The sequence below is a fragment of the Lampetra fluviatilis genome, chromosome 57 (assembly GCF_964198595.1).
Source record: "Lampetra fluviatilis chromosome 57, kcLamFluv1.1, whole genome shotgun sequence".
Classification (NCBI taxonomy): domain Eukaryota; kingdom Metazoa; phylum Chordata; class Hyperoartia; order Petromyzontiformes; family Petromyzontidae; genus Lampetra; species Lampetra fluviatilis.
In genome coordinates, this window is record NC_136331.1 from 4,742,720 (window position 1) to 4,752,205 (window position 9,486).

The 9,486-nt window shown below is 47.2% G+C and overlaps 3 non-coding genes across 3 annotated transcripts; 2 read left to right on the forward strand and 1 right to left on the reverse strand.

Moving 5' to 3' along the window:
* Window positions 1-5,235: 5,235 nt before the first annotated feature.
* Window positions 5,236-5,307, reverse strand: TRNAE-UUC (transfer RNA glutamic acid (anticodon UUC)). The gene has a single exon. It is a non-coding gene; the product is annotated as a tRNA-Glu (tRNA).
* Window positions 5,308-5,805: 498 nt separating this feature from the next.
* Window positions 5,806-5,878, forward strand: TRNAV-CAC (transfer RNA valine (anticodon CAC)). The gene has a single exon. It is a non-coding gene; the product is annotated as a tRNA-Val (tRNA).
* A 189-nt stretch (window positions 5,879-6,067) lies between these two features.
* TRNAC-GCA (transfer RNA cysteine (anticodon GCA)) lies at window positions 6,068-6,139 on the forward strand. The gene has a single exon. It is a non-coding gene; the product is annotated as a tRNA-Cys (tRNA).
* Window positions 6,140-9,486: the final 3,347 nt, after the last annotated feature.

Genomic DNA, 9,486 nt, shown 5'->3' on the forward strand with positions numbered 1-9,486 from the left:
GCCGGCCCAGGGAATCTGCGGGATGTTGTGATGGGAGACGGGGGGTGTTGTGATGGGACACGGGGGGCGTTGTTCAAGTTCAAGTTCATTGATTAGGTATAGCCATGTGAGCCATTCGGCTCTTGAATCGGGTGCAACCGCAACAAACAAAAAACAAAAACATGAACAAGAAAACATCTTAAAGTGAATGTGTGACTAAGTGCAAACAGAAAATCCAAGAAAAGACAGCAAAATATTGCAGAAAAAACACCGTACACCAACCCTGTGTGCAAAAATCCCAGTGGGATGCAAGTCAAACAACAACCACAAGACAACTTAGATTAAGGCCATCAGTCTAACTCTGTACTACAACAAACAAACATGGCTAAACCAATACACTTTTCTAAATCACCAAAATAAAGCCATGAAAGCAATGAAACAGTGATCATAGGAACTGTGACGGAATTTTCACAATACACTGACAAACAACATGTACCACCAAACCCTGCAGCCATAGCTGGCTGCATGAGTCACTCCACAACAGCAGCAGGAGCATCAATCGGAGTATTATAATTTTGGGACAGGGGGCGTTATGATGGGAGCGGGGAACTCCCCCCACTCGATCTTGCCCCTCGCCTCCACCCACACCCCGTTGCGGAACGATGGTGAATGAGGCCGTGTTAATTGGTGGTCATTTCGCATTGCCTTGGCAGGTGGCCTCGGTCACCAAGACACAACGAACGTCCTTGTTAAGTTTGCTTATTTGCTTTTCTGGAGGCTACTCCCCAGTGGCGTAATAACTACATCATCAGTGGGGTAGTAACTACATTATCAGTGGCATAGTAACTACATTATCAGTGGCGTAGAAACTACATTATCAGTGGCGTAGTAACTACATTATCAGTGGCGTAGTAACTACATTATCAGTGGCATAGTAGCTACATTATCAGTGGCGTAGTGACTACATTATCAGTGGCGTAGTCAGGGGCGGTTTCTTCATTAGGGCGATTGGGCGACGCACCACCAATGTCATTCAACCACAGAGTCACGCTAGCCGTCACTGTCAGCCTCTGGATATAGTCCAATCAGCGTCATGTCACGTTCTGTGGAGTACCGCCTCTTTTTGGGCGATTTCCCTCCAGCTGAGAATCGCCCCGAGTGGTCCCATAGACTTACATTCAAAGATGTTTTTTTTCGAACGGGGGCGCTGCAATGCATTCTCTATGGCTTCCGGGAGGGCTCGCCCTAACGTGCTTACGTCATCATACGTGCTTACGTCATCATACGTAAGCACGTTTCATCCAACAATATAATTTGTCGCCACCTAGTGGAATCTTTAATAAAATAAACTTGAGTGGTTGGTTTTAATAGTGAGTATAGAAACAAACAAGATGTATTGTAAGAGTCACTTTATTTTTCATTAATATTAAAGAAGTGAAGTTGCCTTTACATGCTTAAGCTGTTAATTTATCCATTGCATGGGTGGACCTTATCCTTATCAATCATCCAGACATTTGCCCCCCCTGAGAGATTTTGCAGGAGCCGCCACTGGGCGTAGTAACTACATTATCAGTGGCATAGTAACTACACTATCAGTGGTGTAGTAACTACACTATCAGTGGCGTAATAGCTACATTATCAGTGGCGTAGTAACTACATTATCAGTGGCATAGTAACTACACTATCAGTGGTGTAGTAACTACACTATCAGTGGCGTAGTAGCTACATTATCAGTGGCGTAGTAACTACATTATCAGTGGCGTAGTAGCTACATTATCAGTGGCGTAGTAGCTACATTATCAGTGGCGTAGTAGCAACATTATCAGTGGTGTAGTAGCTACATTATCAGTGGTGTAACTACATTATCAGTGGCGTAGTAGCTACATTATCAGTGGCGTAGTAGCTACATTATCAGTGGTGTAGTAGCTACATTATCAGTGGTGTAACTACATTATCAGTGGCGTAGTAGCTACATTATCAGTGGTGTAACTACATTATCAGTGGCGTAGTAGCTACATTATCAGTGGCGTAGTAGCTACATTATCAGTGGCGTAGTAACTACATTATCAGTGGCATAGTAACTACACTATCAGTGGTGTAGTAACTACATTATCAGTGGCGTAGTAACTACATTATGAGTGGCGTAGTAGCTACATTATCGGTGGCGTAGTAGCAACATTATCAGTGGCGCGGTAGCTACATTATCAATGGCGTAGTAACTACATTATACATACATTAAAGCATTGGAAGCAGCAAGCACAATTCAGAACCACACTAAACCCTTTTAAGCAATAACGTTTGGTAAATTGTAATACATGTGCAGTATCGTCTGTACGTGCGGGTGGTGTGCATCGCACACACAGTCAGCCGGAGACAAGGTGGTTGCAGGGGGCACCGCTCCGCCCTTGTTATTGTTGTTGCCGAGCCCACGCCACCACACGACCCCGCTGCCATACGACCCGTCCCAGACACGACCCTTTCCGCGTTGCAACGATAGCGTCGACCGAGACAGCCAACAACTGTCCGGCCGCGCAATGATCGGGCGACGGCGGCGACGACGACAGCGACGACGAGACAAGTCCACTCCCAGAACCGACAGCCAGGAGCCCTCGCTCACCCCTGCTTTTATTCCCCTCAGCGCGGCTTGGCTCCGCCCTAGCCGCGCCTCTCTTCTCGAACCCTCTAGAGCAGCGGTCCCCAACCTTTTTGGTACCAGGGACCAGTTTCGTGGAAGGCAATTTTTTCACGGACCGGGGTGGGGGGGGGGGGTCATCATTGGGTCTTCCCCCCTTTTCAAAGAAGCTCTCCAGCGACGTTTGTTTTTACTCATTGTGGCTACTAGGGGTTAGCAGCTTGTGTTTGTGTGTTACTCATTGTGGCTACTAGGGGTTAGCAGCTTGTCTTTGTGTGTTACTCATTGTGGCTACTAGGGGTTAGCAGCTTGTGTTTGTGTGTTACTCATTGTGGCTACTAGGGGTTAGCAGCTCATGTGCTTACCAAAACTGCGACTGAGACAAGTGCACAGTGCGGGAAAGAGACGCGGACGGAAGTGGTAAATAAAATAATGGGGGCGGGCCACGCGCGGACTAAACTGAGTGTCGGATTCTGACTTCTCATGAGGAGCGCGCAACCTAGATCCCTCGCATGCGCAGTTTACACAGTGCGGTTCGCGCTCCTATGAGAATCTCATGCCGCCGCTGATCTGACAGGAGGCGGAGCTCAGACGGTAATGCGTGCGATGGGGAGCGGCTGTCAATACAGATGATGAAGCTTCGTCATCTGTCATTACAGATGATGAAGCTTCGTCATCTGTCAATACAGATGATGAAGCTTCGCTCGCTCACCCACCGCTCACCTCCTGCTGTGCGGCCCGGTTCCTAACAGGCCACGGACCGGTACCGGTCCACGGCCCGGGGGTTGGGGACCCTGCTCTAGAAGGTTCCAGGGGCTTCCACACGAGGTCTATCATGACCCTTGCCCCAGTTCCTCCACCCTGCCGGCACACACATCCGCGTATATGCTCAGCGGCGTGTGCGCTAAGTGCCCACCTGCAGTTGCTGCTGCTGTTCAATAGTCAGCGCCATGTCATTACATCACCCCCCTCCATTAAAAAAACAGCCGTCCCGGCTGTTAACACAGCAGCAGCAACCGGCGGCAGGCAAGGAACCAAGGAACCTAAACGACAAAAAACCCCAAAATCCCTCACAATCCCGTTACAATCGCAACATCTCCCGCATCAATAACACGTTCCACTGCTCCACAGTGCCCCCGATACCAACCCAGTACTTACTTACATGGCGTCGTGAACCAGTGACTCCCTCACAGCCCCCCCATCCACGAATCGGCGACCCCCCATACACACGCGGCATCCCTGAATTCACTAATCGGCGACTCTCTCACAGCCCCCCATCCGCAAATCGGCGAACCCGCTAACACACACGTGGCACCTAGTCTCAAAAGGTGTTAGACCAAGGCACGCCAAAAGGCACCGTTTGAGACTAGGCTCCAAAGAAAGCTGTTTCCGGTGTGGACCAATCAGTTTCAACGACAATGCCATATATTATCACTGGTCAATATACTTTTTCTGGCATAAGGTATTCCAACGGTTTTAATGTAATTTTGGGGTGCTGATTCCAAATCTGGCATCAGTTTTTGTCTATCACATCAGGTTTTTGAGATATAAAATATTGCATTTTCAATAAAAGCTGCAGAAGAAAAATATTAAATAAATGTGGATGTGTACATAAAATGATATTATAAACACACTTTCCTAAAAATACAGCACCATATTTTAACACTAAAGCAGTCACTGACTCGCAACAACTTGCAATCATAAGTGACAGAGTTAATTTCTGGTAAAATGAATGAAAACGGGGTATGCCGATAGCATAAAAATGAGATGTGATGGAGCAAATCTGAGATCAGATTTGGAATCAGCACCCTGAAATTAGTCTAAAACAGCTGCAAAAGTCCAGGCCAGAAAAACATGGATTTTTTTTGTTGACCAGTGAATTATCAGTGTGTTTTTTGTTTGCATTCTGACCACAAGTATTGTGGTTAATGCAGACGTGATTCCTTCTAAAAAGGTTTCAGTTTTGTGTTTTAACATCTTAACACAGCTGTTTAGTTGCCAGAAAAAAGGGGAAAACCTATTCTCATATTTTAGTACTGACAAAGGAGGTCCCATGATGTAACATTGTAATTGTTTATTCTTTAAATTAACATATTTTTTTTTACATATGTCTTCTTTCAGATGACATTTTTAAAAACTCGATCGAGAACCCTGAATTAATTGAGGCGACAAAACATTAATAATTGATGAATGGTCAAATATTACACCTGCGAATCTGAATTTAATGCGGTCCTTAATTCATTTTCAAAGACAATTCACGGATGCATGATTTAATGTTTAAAATGGAAGCCAATTTGAACATTTGTAAAAAAAAATGTAATAACCATTTCTGATGTGTTGAAACAAATATAATAACCCGATGTGTCGTGCCTTTCAGGACACCCTGTATGGGTTTAAAGTTCTACACGGCCCTGGCCTACAGCCTAGTGGTATGTTAAGGTAGAACAGTTTAAAATGTACCTATCATTTTGTTAATTGTTGTGACACGTTTGAGTTCGTTTCGCTAACATAATTAAACATTTGCAATCACCACCTATCACCGTTGAAAAAGAATAAATTGTGTGTGTTTGTAAGAGACAGCTTATACTGATGTAAGACTTTAAAATAAAATGAATAAAAATTAGTTCCCATACCGGGAATTGAACCCGGGCCGCCTGGGTGAAAACCAGGAATCCTAACCACTAGACCATATGGGAAGGTGACAGCCTTAGTACATAAAAGCCTTACATAGCCACCGTTGTCTATCCAATTCGCGTGGTTGCACGGATACGATTATTTTGTAAAAAAATACAATTGTTAAAACGGCCACGATTGAATGTGCCAGATGTCGTTGAGATATACGTTAATAAACGTGTACGTTTACAAACGTGTATATATAAATGTAAAAAAAAATGATTGGCGATGCTGTTGCTGATTTGGTAATGGGGCACACGCAGAATTAATGAATAATTTGAAATAACTAAACGCACTCGTCACTACGCGGCCTTCAAAGAAAACGATAGAGGAATGGCGACGTTTCGGGCAAGAGCCTCTCTTCGTGCACATGCGAGAAATGCTGAAAAGAAATGCCAATGCCCAACCACGTCGCCTATATGATACACACACATTTTTTTTCATTTAAGGTTACAGTGATATGCAGTTGTTGTATAGAGTGACCATTTATGGGGCGGTATTTTGCGAGTGCGTACGTGGCAGTTTCCGTAGTGTAGTGGTTATCACGTTCGCCTCACACGCGAAAGGTCCCCGGTTCGAAACCGGGCGGAAACATTATTTTGATTTTATTTTATTTTACATTTACCTAAACATTTTTAAAACCTGTTTTTAAAAATCTTTTCCGACAAACAAAAATTTAAATATACGTGTATCACATTATCTTTGAAGCGTTTATCTTTTTCTCAACTAAACCGTCTTGCGATTGGCTTCATATACGACACCGGTCCCTCAGCTGAGCATCTGGGGGGTATAGCTCAGTGGTAGAGCATTTGACTGCAGATCAAGAGGTCCCCGGTTCAAATCCGAGTGCCCCCTCTATTTTATTTTTTTAAATTCCCTCATCCCAAATTAAATACTGCTAACGAATCTCCTTCGATGATAACCGCGCGCGCGGCACTCAACGTAACGCAATGTTGACGTAGCGATGTTACACATTCCTTAATGGGTCTTATTCTCAGGAAATGTCAGCTCAGAAGACGGGGACGTGCTTACACGGATCTTACGATAGAGGGCAGAGCAGCACTGCTTGTGTGAAATCTTCACTTAAAGCTTTCGTGACTGCAGGAATTAATACTGGTAGGAATCACCACCTGGTTACACCAGCCCACAGGGGATTATTGTGTCCGTCCGTCCGTCGTGCATCCAAAAATGGGATGGGTGGGGCTGGGTGGAGAGGGGAGGGTGGGGAGGGGCTGGGTGGGGAGGGTGGGGAAGGGCTGGGTGGGGAAGGTAGGGACGGGCTGGGTGGGGAGGGTGGGTATGGGGCTGGGTGGGGAAGGTGGGGAAGGTGGGGAGGGGCTGGGTGGGGAAGTTGGGGAGGGGCTGGGTGGGGAGGGGCTGGGTGGGGAGGGTGGGTATGGGGCTGGGTGGGGAAGGTGGGAAGGGTGGGGAGGGGCTGGATGGGGAAGGTGGGGAGGGGCTGGGTGGGGAGGGGCTGGGTGGGGAGGGTGGGGCTGGGAGGGGTGGGGCTGGGCGGGGAGGGGAGGGGAGGGGCTGGTCACCCCGTGGTGCCCTTATACAACTCAACGTTTAACCTACTCACGCCGGCTTGTGCCCGCCCTCACAGTCGGGCATATTTGCGGAATACACCACGCCGCCGTTGACCCTGCCCATTGACCGAGCAACCCAACGTTCCTACCAGCTCCCTCCGCAGGAATTCATATTATTTGGGTCTTTCGGTAAAGTCACGTGGATAGGTTCAAAGAAAAGGACGAAAAAAATAACAAAAAAACCGACGTTTCGATCACAACAAAAGCGATTTCCTCCTGATGACGATCGCTTGTGTTGTGATCGAACGGTCGTCGTTTTTTGTTGTTATTTTTTGTTATTTTCTTTGAACCCATCCACGTGACTTTACCGGCTTGTGTACAACAACCATTCAGTGCTGGGCTTCCCCTAGATCGACTCAGCCTCAAATTAGTACCAGGAGAGACAAATGCACTTGCCCCAAAAAGTCTGTTGAAGCTCTACGGGGGATCTTTGCCTTGGTCACAATAAAGGGGCCGTCCATATATGACGTCACGCGATTGTGGATTATTTTTGACCACCCCCCCTCGTCACAAGGCGTCACCAAAAGTCAGACCCCCCTCAAATATGACGTCATAAAGCTCTGCCCCCCCCTCCCCGTGACGTCACATCAAATGCGCAACTTTAAATAAATATAGACAACACGTTCTACTTTATTAAATAGACGTTTTAATAAATGTTTTCTCCTACAACATCAGAGTGCAGCGCCACATTAAATACGCACTACAATGACAATAGTTTAAAGCGATTTGAAGCATGTTTTTTTTTTTTGGGGGGGGGGGCAGAGCTTTGTGACGTCATATTTGAGGGGGGGGGGTCTGACTTTTTGTGACGCCGTGTGACGAGGGGGGGGGGGTCAAAAATCGTCCAAAATCGCGTGACGTCATTTATGGACGGCCCCTTTGTTGTGACCAAGACAAAGACCCCCCGTAGAGCTTCAACAGACTTTTTGGGGCAAGTGCCTTTGTCTCTCCTGGTACTAATTTGAGGCTGAGTCGACCTAGGGTAGGCCCAGCACCGAATGGTTGTTATCGTTTGTGGCGAGGTCGCTTCCGATAAAAGAGCCCCACATCGTTCAGGGGGCCTTTGCCTGCTAACATGAAAATGGTTTAGTTTACATTTAAATAATATCCAATTCATTATTGAGGTTTGCTGGGTTTTTTTCCACCGCATTTTAACGGAAACTCGCTCAGAATCGACACGGTAATGCCACCTTTTCCGTCTCATTGGGCTCTCAGTTTATTATTATACAAAAGTAAAACTATTTAATTGATTGATGATGCAATCTGCCCTCCCACAATCACCTTTCACCCTTTGGGAAAGGGTGAAAAAGAAACCGATGAACCCTTTCCACACCGCACACACAACACGTGGGGGTCACGGGCGGTGTTAGTGACTAGGGTAGTGTTAGTGTGTGAGGAGCTCACAAATCCTTGAAAGATCTGGGCAAAGTCCCATCGGTGAGCTTCTCCGGCAGACAAGGCTGCGTTGGCTGGATCATGTAGCCCGCATGCCCAGCCACCGCATGCCTAAACAGCTTTTGTTCGGCCGGATCGAGGGGGCTAAACGGGCGCGGTACGTGCTAGAGAAGAGATGGAGTGATGTGGTACAGGAGGATGTGAAGCTGAGTGGACTTGCCGATGACTGGTACCAGCGGTGTCAAGATCGGCCTCAGTGGAGGAGGCTCGTGAAGGACGCTGCTACTGGGCAGTTGGAGGCAGTCGCCCTCCAACAACAACGGAGGGCGGAGGAGCGACGCTCACAACAACGAGCGGAGCGCCGGGTGGCTACAGCACAGCAAGTTGGTACAGTAGAGGGCACAGGTGGTGCATCAGCCAATCATCTCGGTTATCTCGGTCAGTCGACCCGTGGCACCTGGGTCTGCCCCGTGACCTCCTGCCAGCGGGCGTTCGACACTTCACGTGGCCTCAAGGTGCACATGGCCTGGCACAAGCGTCGTGGTGACGTCACCGCCACTTAGTGGCGAATGGCGGTTGTTGTTGTTGTTAGTGACTAGGGTGGTGTTAGTATTATGTCAATGTTTGGGTTTTTTCTGTGCCATTGGAAACGTGGAATTTCCACCACTGGTTCCGAGGCCAAGCACAGCGATGAGTGAGATTGCGCATTTGATCACTGGGGTCTCTATGACTCAAACTAAAAACCTCAATTTTCATATTTGTATTATGAATGTGAATCACAGATATAGATGCACATTAAGAGGCTTTAAAAAAATAATAACATCCTTACCTCGGGAAATTGGTTTGATATCAATTTGCGATATTTTTCGCGGACACGTTTCAAATATTTTCACATTATCGTTGTCTTTCGCCGCGAGGTGTAATGGCTCTGAAGTTAAATCATGCGTTAAACACCCGGCGCTGCTTATGCAGTACCGTGGCTTTGCATGATCCCATTTCTGTTTGATAGAACGATCAATTCCCCGCAGTGCGTGGGAAACAGCGTGTATTGCGTGCGCTTGCATGTGTCGTAAACATCGCCACTGGGGAGACAAAGGCGGCCGGGCACGGTGCTGGCCGCTCACCCCCTTTGTGCCAACCTTCATAGGTGCTCGCTAACAGCACTTGCCCCAACAGGCTGTTAAGGCTATACGGGGGATCCTTGTCTTTTGTGTGAGT